The sequence below is a fragment of the Tachypleus tridentatus genome, chromosome 13 (genome assembly GCF_004210375.1).
Source record: "Tachypleus tridentatus isolate NWPU-2018 chromosome 13, ASM421037v1, whole genome shotgun sequence".
Classification (NCBI taxonomy): domain Eukaryota; kingdom Metazoa; phylum Arthropoda; class Merostomata; order Xiphosura; family Limulidae; genus Tachypleus; species Tachypleus tridentatus.
The window spans coordinates 82,551,743-82,565,686 of record NC_134837.1 but is presented as its reverse complement, the minus strand read 5'-3'; the positions used below and the strand labels follow the sequence as shown (position 1 = coordinate 82,565,686).

Genomic DNA, 13,944 nt, shown 5'->3' with positions numbered 1-13,944 from the left:
AATGCATCTACTATCATGTTTCCGGACTTTCCATCATTCATTGCCCTAGTGCCACACTGCCCTGAGCTCCCGGTACTCACTCCGACAGAGAGAAAGCAGCATCCTTGGAAAAGAACAGCAAATCAGAAGAGTAGGTATACGTTGAAGATCCTGATTACAATTTCAGAGGTGCAGCTGGTGAGAAAATCACATGCTATCCCAACCAAAGAGACCCAATGACTTGATCACAGATTTTGGTGTAACAAAGTCGAATGCCAAGCTTTTGACACCTGGGCTCTAGGAGTGCCTTTTTTAGATGAAAGTCGCAATACACCGACATTTTTCAAGCTTCTTCACTCGTGAAGATGGGCTCTGCTTCTGCCACAATGTATGCGGTTTGTGCAAGGTAATTGGAATTGCCTGTAACCCGAACAAAAGACGCATCAATATTGATAGGTCATCCAGAAGCTTGGAAACTGTGCTTCTCCATAATGGGAATAACTACCCATCTCTTTCACTGGCTCATTCGGTGCACCTAAAAGAGCAAGACGAGCGCTTTCACAAAGATATTCTAAACTTTCAACGTCGCTACCAAAAAGAGTACAATGAAAACATGATGGAAGTCTATATTTGGGGACTGATACGTGAAAGTGATTTACATTACATTCTCAAATCTCGAGAAACTACTCACTTCTAAAAAGTTTTAAACATTTTTGTATAACATTAGTATAAATATATGTAAATTTTGATTCATATGTTATTCAGACCTTATGTAAATGAAAATGTGCAAATATGCCCGTTTCTACATAGAAAATAGGTTAATTCGTACATTTCATTATCAAGGTCACGAACGCAAAGTTTGAAGGGGAATAATGGCCATTTTCTGTACTTTTACAACATAAGCAATTAAGAAATAACACATATTATCCAAGAACAAAATTTGTGTTACATAGTCGGGTCTAGCTGGTAGAGCACTTACTCAGTGCACGTAATGTTCTAAGTTCAAACCGTTGTGATTGGCTGCATCTATGCCAATTCCGTTTTTGCATTTTCCACGAACAGGGTTGAAGTAGTTACATTAGTTTTTCAAAACATCTCATCCGGAAATAAAGGACTTCAATGCTACATAAGTCTGAGCGTTTCATCATCGCTAGGATTATATTCGCGTGTAGGTTTATCAGCAAATATTAGGCAATTAGCAACGAACACAAATAGTGTAGTTGAAACAAAAATAACGAAAAGCTGTTAGCGAGACAGAGATATGATGTCGTTCTATAAGCAACGCAGAAGCTTAAAAATCTCTTACCAGCTACAATAAATCCTTCTATTTTTTAAATTCACATACATATTATTGTTTCACAAGTACAAACGTCAATCACAAAATGAGTAGATGGTATCCCAAGTGTAAGAAACAATGAAATAAAGTCAGAAGCAGTATATTCCTGTACAGCTCATTCTACGGCTATTTCTTAATGTGTATATACGTAGTAAATCTCGTATTTTCTAGAACCTAACAACTGACTGATGTAGGTAAATTGAACTTCTACTGTTTTCAAGAAGGCCCGGCATGGCCAGGTGGGTTAAGGCGTTCGACTCGTAATCTGAGGGTCATGGATTCGATTACCCGTCGCACCAAACATACCCATCCTTTCAGCCGTGGGAGTATTATAATGTGACGGTCAATTCCACAATTCGTTGGTAAAAGATTGGCCCAAGAGTTGGCGGTGGATAGTGATGACTAGCTGCTTTCCCTCTAGTCTCACACTGCTAACTTAGGAACGGCTAGCGCAGATAGCTCTCGTGTAGCTTTACGCAAAATTCAAAACAAACAAACAAACAAAATGTTTTAAAACCAAAAACATCAATTAGTAATATTTAGCAAAAAAAAAAAAGAAGAGTGGTAATTTGTCAAACTAACGCAGTATTCTTTGTTGATATTAACATTTAGTACTATTTAGTTTTATTTCGAATTAAGAAATGTACTAAGAAACTCTACCAGCTAATCAAATGGGATTATCCACCAGCAACTAAAGTACTTTCTATCAACTCAAACCACAACATTCTTTCATTCTCGCAAACAAAACCTATTTTCGGTCTTTATATCACAAACGTAGGATAACCGTTAAAGAGACCCCTGCTTAAAGATAAACCGTTAAAGATACCTACATCAAATTTATTTCAGAAATATTCTCTTTGTTTACAATTAGTTTTATTTTGAGAGAAAATCGTAAACCTGTCGAACTTTATGGGGAGAGGGGGTAAAGGTGTAGCTGACAACTTGTATTGAATGGTATCTTTGGCCCATCTACGCTGTTTTGTCGTCTATATATGGGGTTAGTAAAATTTTTTTTAAATCGTTATGATTCAGTTTTTCTGTTGGAGCGGTTCAACTTTCTACATAACTGTTTGCTTGTTGGAAATTCTATAGTTGTGTGACACAATGAAAACGTACTGCTTGTAGTGTTATGTTAATATAAAAAAAATTGGTACAGGAGGTTTAAAGTTTTATGTTGTAATATAATCTTGTATTTGCTTTTAGCCGCGGCATAGTGGCTTATAGAATAGTTATGAGTTTTTTTCTCTTCAAGTACACAATTGTAACTCACAAACTTCTATCTCTATAGCGCTTTGAGATCCAGTTTCAGCCGCGGCATTTGAGGATTCCCTTTTGTTTTGTTACCATATCTATGCATATTACATGGTTTTAGAACACTATGCTAACGTTTAGTATTTTATGTAATTCACACATTCTTCATCTGATTCTCATTATTGTTAAAAAAATTACATATTGCAATTTCATGCTTACGTGTTCTATATTTTTCGTTAACTTTCCAATTGTGTAAACGATACTTATTATGCTCACATTAGTCGACTGTTTGAAACACTATACTTAGTTATAAAATGATGTGTTGTAACTATTACTAGTTCCATTGTATTTATGTTTGTTATTGTGATGCGTATCTGGGCATCCGGAAGTTGTTATCAAGTCACATATTGAGAAGAAAGTAGTTTCTTAACGATTTCCGGACATCCTGTTATATATTAACAACTTTTCCAACTCGTGTTTTCTCTGATATTGTTTGTTTCATGTACTAGTTTGAAATGTTTAAGTAAAGAGATGTGTCTTTCATGGAATCGAATTGTTCGTTGTGCTGACTGTTTTTTTTTTATTTTTAAAGTTTGTCGCTTGATGGGACAGCGGAAAGACTTCGAATTTACAACACTAAAATCTGGGATTCGATTCCTCTTGGTGGACATATCAGATAGCTCATTGAGCCATTCTGAAGCTCTTGAACGTGTTAAATCACTGAGAATGCTTAATACATTTTAACGTTTTTTTTGTTAATCTTAAAGCTTCAAAATGGGGTATCTAGGGCTTTGCCCACGCAAACATCCAAACCAGATTTTTAGCTTCCTAAACCCTCGACGTTATTCATTCTGATGCTTACTCATTACCAAACTGACTTTTACTTTTGATATAAGTAGATAGTTTGTTTTATATCCACTCATTATTTCAGTTGGCTTAGAAATGTTACACGCTCTGAATTTTCAAGTGCACAATATTGTTAAAGATAGAGATCACAATTAGCAAAATACTAAATGATATTTTTTTATCAGATAACTAAACATATGGTGTTTAAGGTTACACTGTTGTATATAACCATTTGTGTTAAGGACAAGTCTCCGATTTATTATGTTACGTACGTTACGTATTACGATTTCAAATAATCGGAAATTTAATTTTAATTCAAATGTTAATAAATGTTAATATGTATTAAATATATGATATTTGCCAACAATATTTATACACACAGTTTTCTTTTTTAACACAAATATGTTTTAATATATAAACCAAAACACAGTACAGTTTATAGTAAGGGTTATTAGTAACAGTTTTTATAAATGATGATTTATTTACAAGAGTTTTACAAACTTACAAACAATACTGAGTCTTATAACTGATATAGAACTGAATATTTTATTGACGATCTCGGTTCACGACAAGCAAATTAATTTTGAGTTGATATTGTGACACCTCCCTTAAGCAAGCTAACTTGATTGGCCTCACACCGCTGTCTTTTATCCGAAAGAAGTATTCAATGCACTTGTAGAAATACTAACGTCCGAAGTTAATTCACTGAAGTCAAACGGTTTGTTCGAAATCTGTAAACACTCTGGGTCAAAATTCTATAGTTTTCCGATTAATAGTCGTTAATCACAATTATCGCTTCAGAGGCCAAAAGCACACTGATTGTAACTGTAATTTTCTATTACTGTCTCTCGGCTAGCTGCTTTTGCACAAATCATAAGTGTTTCTCGAAGGTGTAAAAATGTTCGAAAACCACATATTATTGATTGCTACTCTCCAGAATCTTCTAAATATATAAACAAGAGATAGAACTTGCGCAATACGCGTTCAGCAATATACTTCACATTCTTTAAAGAACTATACTGAGATAAATGTACAACAGTAAATCTTAGAGAATTAAAAATTAGTGTAAGAAAATTTTTAAATCAGATGCTATATAAATATACGTATGGATAAGTATACGTTAAATACAATACATTTTAAAAGAATTATACAATTTCAAAAATCATTACAACATATGACACAATTAATACAAATAACCTAATGATAATAAAATTATAATTTAGATATGACTAAAATGTATTCAAGTCAAACCTAAGTCAAGACTAAAATTAAAGTTTCCTTTTGAATTTATGTGATTCAGTCAGGATATACTATAACATATGCATAAAACTTATAAGCCAAAAAGTTCTATAACACCGAAATGTGACACCAGTAAATTTTAAATAATTCTTCATAACAACGTCTAGTTACTGATGAAAACTCATTTAACGGAGCTCCAAATCTTTTAAGCACTCAGCGACGCCTCTGGAGCCTGGTAACAGAACGGTATACATAATACATAAAAAACTAATGTTTATGTAAGTAAAAAAATAACAAATTAATTACCAAACTGTATTGCAAATGAAAATACTAGTGTAATCCAAAATAATTAGGCTTAATCTATTTCCAAGTTGAAAGTTTGTTCCATTTTTCTAACATAACATTATAAACATTTGAGCCCAGATCACCTAAACAGGAAATATAATTTACAGACTACCTATTTTATATTAAGTGATGAGGTAATTGGACGCCCGTGGTTTGCTTTTAATATAAACAGCATTTTATGAATGTTTTGTTTTAACCTTTAGTAACCGTAAGATCGTAACAAGTACATGAGAAATTATCTGTGATTACAAGAAACGTGACAGCAACTCATTTATAAAGCATATTTGTTGATAACCGATCTTTAGGGCCACATGAGTAGCAGCCAGTATGAGCCAGTATTTTGTGAGAATAAATGTGGACTAAAGATTCTGCGAAGATTTGTTACTACTCACCAATTGAATGAATGCGCCAAGAGGCTGGTGGCGTGTCGATATTGCCAGAATAAGTTTGTTTATGATATATTAGAGGTTAGATTAAAAAAAAAGTTCTTTGTGGTCTAGAACATTTATTAAACTTGTCATTTTTTTGTCTATGTTAATCTGATTAAAATAACATTGTACTTTGTAGTTCTGCATTATTTATGTCGATCCATTTTCTGTACTCACAAATAAGTTTCTTATAGATGAAAGTTTCGAACCTACTTACGTAGGCCTAAAACAACCCTATTAGCTGTCGCGTCACGTTTTACCCCACACAGTTAATTTTCATTTACTTGGCCTGGCATGGCCAAGCGCGTAAGACGTGCGACTCGTAATCTCAGGGTCGCGGGTTTGCATCCCCCTCGCGCCAAACATGCTCGCCCTTTCAGCCGTGGGGATGTTATAATGTGACGGTCAATTCCACTATTCGTTGGTAAAAGAGTAGCCCAAGAGTTGGCGGTGGGTGGTGATGACTAGCTGTCTTCCCTCTAGTCTTACACTGCTAAATTAGGGACGGCTAGCACAGATAGCCCTCGAGTAGCTTTGTGCGAAATTCCCAAAACAAACAATTCATTTACTTAATTTGCAAATTTATGATTTAAATTCTAAATTTTAAGAAAAATCGACTGTAAAGGATAACTAATATAATCTTATTGTTAAATTTTTAATTAAAGTATTTCATACGGTAGCGGTTAATGATTGAATCACTTAAGAAGATAATGGTAATTTTGTTCTGTGAAAGAAACGGAGTTGTGTCAGAATTTGTAGTAGTAGGGATCGCGGGCGTGCAAACAGTGACATCGCAGACATTAATGGTTAAATGAAAATTGCCTAAGTAAAATATCCTTCAAATGATTAGATACGGGAACATTTTACACTCAATGATGCCGCTGGAATATATTAAATTGAGAAACATTTCTGTTATATAAAAAAGTTGCACTTTTAAATATTTAAAATTAAAACCGTATAACATGAACATGTTTTCACACTTGTAAAAAAATTGTTTCACTAATTGGTAACAAATATTTCATTGTTTTAATTGATAAAACATTTCAAAATTCAACCTTCTGTACAGTGTATGGATGTGGTCACTGTCTGAGTAATATATTGTATTAACATATGTGCCCAAAAATTATGGTTTTATTTTTTAAAGAAAAAGCTTAAATTAAAGTGTATTTTGTATTGACAGACAAACACGTATTCATTTTATTTTCGAGGTATTTAATTAATAAAGGATATACTAAAGTGTTCATAATAAATTGATATAAAAATCGTGTTTTGTACAAAAAATAGCAGTTTTAGTTAGAAAGGCTTTCCACGTTTGACAACTATTTCCTTATTTTTCGAATTACATATTAATCTCAACTAGTGAATTGCATAGCTGGCAACTATTTTTACATATCAATAATTTCTGATTCTATATGGGAGTTCTGTGTAGCTGACAGTGTGGTTTTTACGTCTCAATAAACTCCGATTCTAGGTAAAAGTAGTATTTGGTCGACAATGTGTTTTTACATCTCAACAATCTCTGATTTTGGATTGAAGTATTATATAGTATTATAAAGAACGAGTAAGAAAGCTGTTTGTTGACTAACTAATTAAATTTAGGAAGTGGAAAGATTGACTGTCGGAAGCCGAAAATATTGTTAACAACGAGGCACCGCCACCTAGTGACCTGACATGGACAAATAGTTAGGGCGCTCAAGTCGCAATCTCAGGATGCGGGTTCGAATCCCCGTCACATCATATACGCTAGCCCTTTCGCGGTGGGTGGTTATGACTATCTGTGTTCCCTCTTGTTTTACACTGCTAAATTAAGGACGGCTGGGAGAGATAACCCTTGTGTAGCTTTGCGCGAAATTCAAAAATAACAATAACACCCCATCCCCAGTGGCACAACGACATATCTGCAGACATGCAACACCAGAACCGGGTTTCTATATTCGTGGTGGGCAGAGCACAAATAGATGCTTAATTACAAATAAAGCGATGGTACTCAATTGAAAAATAATGAATTTTAATCTTTATTAGTAGTTACTTAACTATACTAATGGTTTAAATACCCATAAAGAAACTATTTCTTACAAAGTTTTACAGTTAGGGTTTAGTTGATCTTTAGTTTCTCTTTAAGTACACAACTAACTGTGATAGGAACTTAATATTATTTAACTTTTTTTCTGAGAAAGTATCTCACGGACAAATAAAGTTTTTTGTTGCTCAACGTGTTAAGCAGCTTTATAACCGGACAGCTTTTCGTAATGTTGTGAAACTGCAACGAGTTTTGGAAAGAATATTTATGATAATTACACCACTGGTAAAGATACAAACGGTAGATACTGAGATATGTTTGTGTCATTGTGATATTTATATTTACAGAACCACACAACAAAATGTCCCAGGTGTCCAGTGCCATGTCCTAACCACTGTGAATCATCGAAGGTCCCTCCACAGAGAAGATATGGAAGTCCATTTGTAGCACTTTATTGTGATTTCAGAGATATGGGTTGCAAGTTCAAGGTGAGGTTTATTGGAGCATTCTTTTGAAAGTCTTAATGAACTAATTGAAGAAATTGAACATGTATTGAAACAAACGAATTATTTCTAACTCCAGGAGAAACAACTGCCCAACTTTCAGGTAATTTAGATATTTCTGAAAAGCAGTAAACGAAGTCAAAATATATACACCTGGAGTTACAGGCCTCTGTTTTTTATTTGGTACACAGTAAATTATATTATTATTTCATATATTCCAGTTTGAAATTAAATCAAGACTGAAAGAATTATTTTTAATAGCGAATATTGACGACCATATTTCTAAAAAGATAATTGAGCTTTTATATGTATTTGACCTTGATTTTACAAAATTTTGATGCACTGTTAGTTTGTTCACTTTTGTAGTTTATTTAAATTGTCTTTCTAAATTTAAAACTAAGAACCATCGTTTACCACATTTGCTAAAAGGTTTCGGTAATATCTAACATTGTTAAAGTAAATTCTAATTAAATCGCAGCATTATGAAGTAGTTATAATGTGACAGTCAATCCTACTATTCGTTGGTAAAAAGAGTTGCCCAAGAGTAGTTGGTGGGTGGTGATGAATAGCTGCTTTCCCTCTAGTCGTACACTGCTAAATTAAGAATGGCTAGCGCAGATAGTTCTCGTGTAGTTTTGCGCGAAATGAATAAAAACAAAAAACAAATATTACGAAATAATAACTTTTCGGTAATTTTTTTATAAACTCATTACAAAAAAGTAGAAACTTTTATTGTTGTATTTTAGTTCATATGTGTGTGTGTTGATTTTTATTACTTATAGTTACAATATTTTTTGTAACATCTGATTTTTTTGAATCCTCTGAATTGAACTTATATTACAGATTATCAACATAAAATTTTGGCGTTTAATATACTGTCACAAATAATTAAATTTGTAAGATGTTGTTATTATTATTGTTTTGCATACTCCTAGAATGTTCTAGAACTCTCAAGAAAAGTACCGGCATATCCAGGATAGTACGCTTCTGCTATTCTGAGGGTCGTGAGTTTAATCCTTATCACACCAAACATGCTTGGCCATTCAGCCGTGAGGGTGATATAATGGCACGGTCAATCCCACTATTTGTTGGTAGATAGAGTTGTACCAGAGATTGCGGTGAGTGGTAATGACTAACTGCTTTTCCTCTTTTCTTGCCCCCCGCTAGTACAGCGGTATATCTCCGGATTTACAACGCTAAAATCATGGGTTCGATTCCCAGCGGTGGGCTGAGCAGATGGCCCTTTGTGGCTTTGCTATACGAAAAACACAAACACACCTCTTTTCTTACACTGCTAAATTAGGGACGGCAAGCACAGACAGATCTCGTGTAGCTTTGAGCTAAATTAAAAAACAAATAAACCCACCAGGAACACACCACTAGTATATAAACTATTAAAAGGCCTCACGACGTGTGATTTGTGAATAGTATGTTTTTGTGCGTGCACTTTGACATTATTTTTTCTTTTCAGTATTATTTATTCGTCGCTACCACATCGTCCCGTTGTGCAAATGACCCAAATACATTTTGTTCTATTTTGTATTAAATTTGATCTGAGTAATTGTTTTATTTTCCTTTCCGATTTCTAAAAAAATCCTCGTGTGATATAAAAATAAGATTATATTCGAAATCTGCGAAGCTGATTTATGGAAAATTTGTTATCAAAACGAAAATAACTTTTATGAAGTTTAAATGTGCAGAATACATGTTCTACATAACATCAGAAATAACCTCACTTTAATTAATAAACAAATATAAAAGATGGATGGTTACGAACGATAACGAATATGTGGTTATGACTGACAACGTAAGTATACGTTAATTATATTAGGTAACGTTTTGTCACGAGGTATTGCAACAAGAGCGTCCAGAAGGTTATCAAAACCAACAATGATTTTGTGAAGCAGGATGTTTTGTTATTAAACTATGTTTTCAGAGATATGTTCCTATTCAAGTGTATCTAAAGTATGTTGGTGTTTTTTTTTAAGGAACTCATCAAGTGTATTTTTCTCTCATAGCAAAGCCACATCAGGCTATTTGCTGTGCCCTGAATTTAGCGTTTTAAAACCATAGCCTTACCTCTGCCTCAGCGGGTGACTAACTGGTCTATGTTGAATTAGTATTAACAAAAGAATGAAAGTGACGTGTTTTTTTTCTCTCACGTTAGGGTTCACATTTTGCTCTGTAGTTACACATGGAGTCAAGTACCAACGTTCACCTCGACCTGATAAGTGATTTAGTCTTGAAGCAACAACACCAGATTACTTCACTTCGAAATGCTTTTCAGAACCTTACACTTAATACATCTGGAATTCTGTTGTGGGTGATTAGTGATTACACCCAGAAGATGTCAGAAGCCAAATCCAGAAAAAGCTACGAGTTAAGTAGTTCCCCGTTCTACATTAGCCAGTATGGTTACAATCTGATGGCAACTCTTTTCCTGAACGGCAACGGAGCAAGAGAAGGTAGTCACTTGTCTGTGTATATAAAGATTTTGCCAAGAGATTATGATTCAATCCTTTCTTGGCCCTTTTCACACACTGTTTCTTTTACACTTCATGATCAGTTGCCGCCTCTCCAGAAAACGCCTGTCACATTGTCGAAAGTTTCATGCCAGACCCTTTCTGGAAAACTTTCAGCGGCCAAGTAAAGAATCAGACAGTTTAGGCTATGGTTTTCTGAGATTTGTTTCCTACGAAACTCTGAAGAAGCACAGCAATGTAAAAGACGACACACTTTTCATCAAGTTGAAAGCAAACTCTAGTAAAATCGCAGAAGTATGAAAATATTACATATTCGTATTTGAAAGTCATGTTAAACCTAATTTAATACATTTTTGAGTGTTACCACTGGTAAACTCTCTGTTAGTTTAAAATAATATAACGTGTAAATTCGTTTGTTGTTTTTTTTTGTAATGTGAAAAAGAAACAAGTTGGTAACAATAGAACTATATAAAATGTCATGACATAGATATGTTCTTTTGCTTAATATTTTACTCATAAAGATTCGACAATTCTGTGTTTATCTAAACAAAAGATGCATAACTGGTATGATGTGAACAGTTTAGTCATGAAGTAATTTTTTTTCACCGTTGAAAATAAATAAAGTTGCATGTTGTATTTTACTACTGTTGGTATTGTGCATTTATATTTTGAAAGCCGAAGTGCCTTATTTTTCTAGGCTACTTTTGCTAACGGTTTGTTTGTTATCTTACTGAAGAAGAAGGTCAGTTCTGTTTTAACTGGATGCGAGGAGACGTTCTTTTAATTATTTTCCACGAAGCATTGCTTCATAGAATAAAATAAGGAGTAAGACTGTATTTTATATTTTAATTTATATATTAGTTATAGTTTTACTTCTGAAAAGTAGAAAACTTGTAAAAAGAAAAGTAAACAGAAATCTGATTAACAGTAGTGTTCTAACACCAAATTAACAGTTCAAAATGTGACGCGTGTAAATTAGTTAATGAAACTACAATGACGGTGAGAGAACTACTAGCGGGAAAATTGTCGTTGTTTTTGTTGTTGTTTTAAATTAAGCACAAAGCTACACAATGGGCTATCTGTGCTCCGCCCACCACGGGTATCGAAACCCGGTTTTTAGCATTGTAAGTCCGCAGACATACCGCTGAGCCACTGGGGGCACCGAGAAAAGGTAGAGCTTTATAAAGTAGCGAAACTAAACTAACTGTAGGAGATCGCACTCCTTCAGAGTAGCGGAAAAAAACGAGTGACAATGAATTGACAGTAGGAGAGTAGGTAAACTGTGCTTGTTGAAAAAGTGAGAGAAAAAACACTTCAAGTGATGAGAAATAAATGTGAAAATTCAATAAATACTCCAACAGCACAGGAACGTTTGATTAGTTGTGTCATGATTTTCTGGTATGTGTTTCACTTTAGTATGTAGTACACAGCTAGGAATAATCAAAGTGAAGTTAATAAGGTACATTATCAAGGAGTGATTTCAATTAAGCTGAACTGCTAATTTGACTTAAGGATTGAGATAGATTTTACCATAACATTCAGTTTAGGTAGTTGAGAATTTTTCTAATTTTGAGAAGTTATTGCTTTCCTGTTTTTAAATCTGGCCCGGCATGGCCAAGTGGTTAAGACATTCGACTCATAATCTGAGGGTCGCAGGTTCGAATTCCCGTTTCATCAAACACGCTCGTCATTTCAGCCGTGGGGGCGTTATAATATGACGGTCCATCCCACAATTCGTTGCTAAAAGAGTAGCTCAGGAGTTGGCGGTGGGTGGTGATGACTAGCTGCCTTCCTTGTAGTCTTACGGTGCAAAAGTAGGTACCAGCGCAGATAGCCCTTGAGTAGCTATTACCGAAATTTAAAACAAACAAAACAAACTTTTTAAGTCTGTACTAATTTGGTGACAAAGAAAGGCTGATTATGAATTTATAAGCGTATGACTGAAAACAAACTAAGTTAACTACAGATACTGTAAAGTAATTTATATGATACTAAAGAAGAATTGAAGGATAAAAATATATTGTATCATAAAGAAATAAACATAACTATTATTGGACGTAATAAAGATAATAGAGGAAGAAAAGTGACCGGAGTTAAGACAAGTGTTTCATGTCACTCCTCTGGTGGGGGTTTTGCTGCGATGTCATGGAAGGAAGAGGTGACAGAATTTACAGTTTAATATGGAAGATAATTTTATAAAAACAAAAGTTGAACAAGTAAATCATAATACGTTGTCGTTATATATGATTATACATTATACTTAATATTGAAAAAAAACAACCTGTTAAAATTCTTCACAGATATAGTTTCTACATAAATTTAATTTGTCATGAAATACTAAGCTGGACATATATAAATTAGTAATTTATAAACTAAAATATGTTTGTGAACAATCTATCGGTGTTTGTTTGTCCAAAGCTACACGAGGTTTATCTGCACTAGTTCTCCCTAATTTAACAGTGTAAGAATAGAGGGAAGGCAGCTAGTCATCACCACCCACCTCTTGGACTACTCTTTTACCAATGAATAATGGGATTAACCGTCACATTATAACGCCCCTACGGCTGAAATGTCGAGCATGTTTAGTGTGACGAGGATTTGAACCCGCGACCATGGGATAACGAGTTGAGTGCCTTAACCGCCTGGCCATGCTTGGCCTAAATGCGACAGTGTATTATAGTTGATTTGTTGAACATTTATTTTATAAATGTTTCTTCCATGGTGAATTTAAATTCTATTAGCCCCAATCTTATGACGCCTTGGAAACGCGTCTTCGGGTTCCACGTCATCATCTCTAACCCTCTGATATATCGCTTGAGGTTTACACAACAGCAGCCCTTACTACTAATGTTTAATGAATTTAAATGTATTCGAAAGATCCAATTTTTATGATATACAACAGTTTGCAGAAAGTTTAGTTAATATTTCAGAAAGAAGAAGCTTTAAGTCAACAAGTTTATGAAACATTTTTCTGACGGCATACCAACCAAATGTTTTATGTGGAACACTGTAGAACCAGAAATGAAATGTTCCAAATTTTTTGGATTATATACAATTACACCGTGTTTTCTCTTAACTTTGTTTGTTTAAGAAGTTTTGAAAGTAAGGTTATGAGGTACACTCATAAACCCAAATTGACAGGAACAAAGTTATATTCTGATGGAGGAAAAGTATCGAAGGTTCATAATTAACAATGTAGTTGGTAAACATCTGTAGTACGATTCTGTAAGTACAGTAGTTGGACAATATGAGAATACTAAAAGATAAAAAAAAATAGAATGGACAATCAGGAGTGCAGTTTATGAAGTCACGCTAACACGTTGTGATTGTAAATTTATTTATACAATTTCTTTTGAAATTTAGGAATTATACTGTAAATAATTTTAAAAACTTGAACTACAATATATTTTGATAGTAAGTTCATTGACATATATTACTAATAAAATACTTTACTCTGAACTTTTAATATAATGCTGCAAAATGTCGTGACATGCACAGTTTAATTCTCCTGTAA

General features: G+C 33.9%; 1 pseudogene; it reads left to right on the top strand.

Moving 5' to 3' along the window:
* The first annotated feature begins 5,305 nt into the window (after window positions 1-5,305).
* Window positions 5,306-10,730, top strand: LOC143240443 (TNF receptor-associated factor 4-like; annotated as a pseudogene).
* The last annotated feature ends 3,214 nt before the right edge of the window (window positions 10,731-13,944 follow it).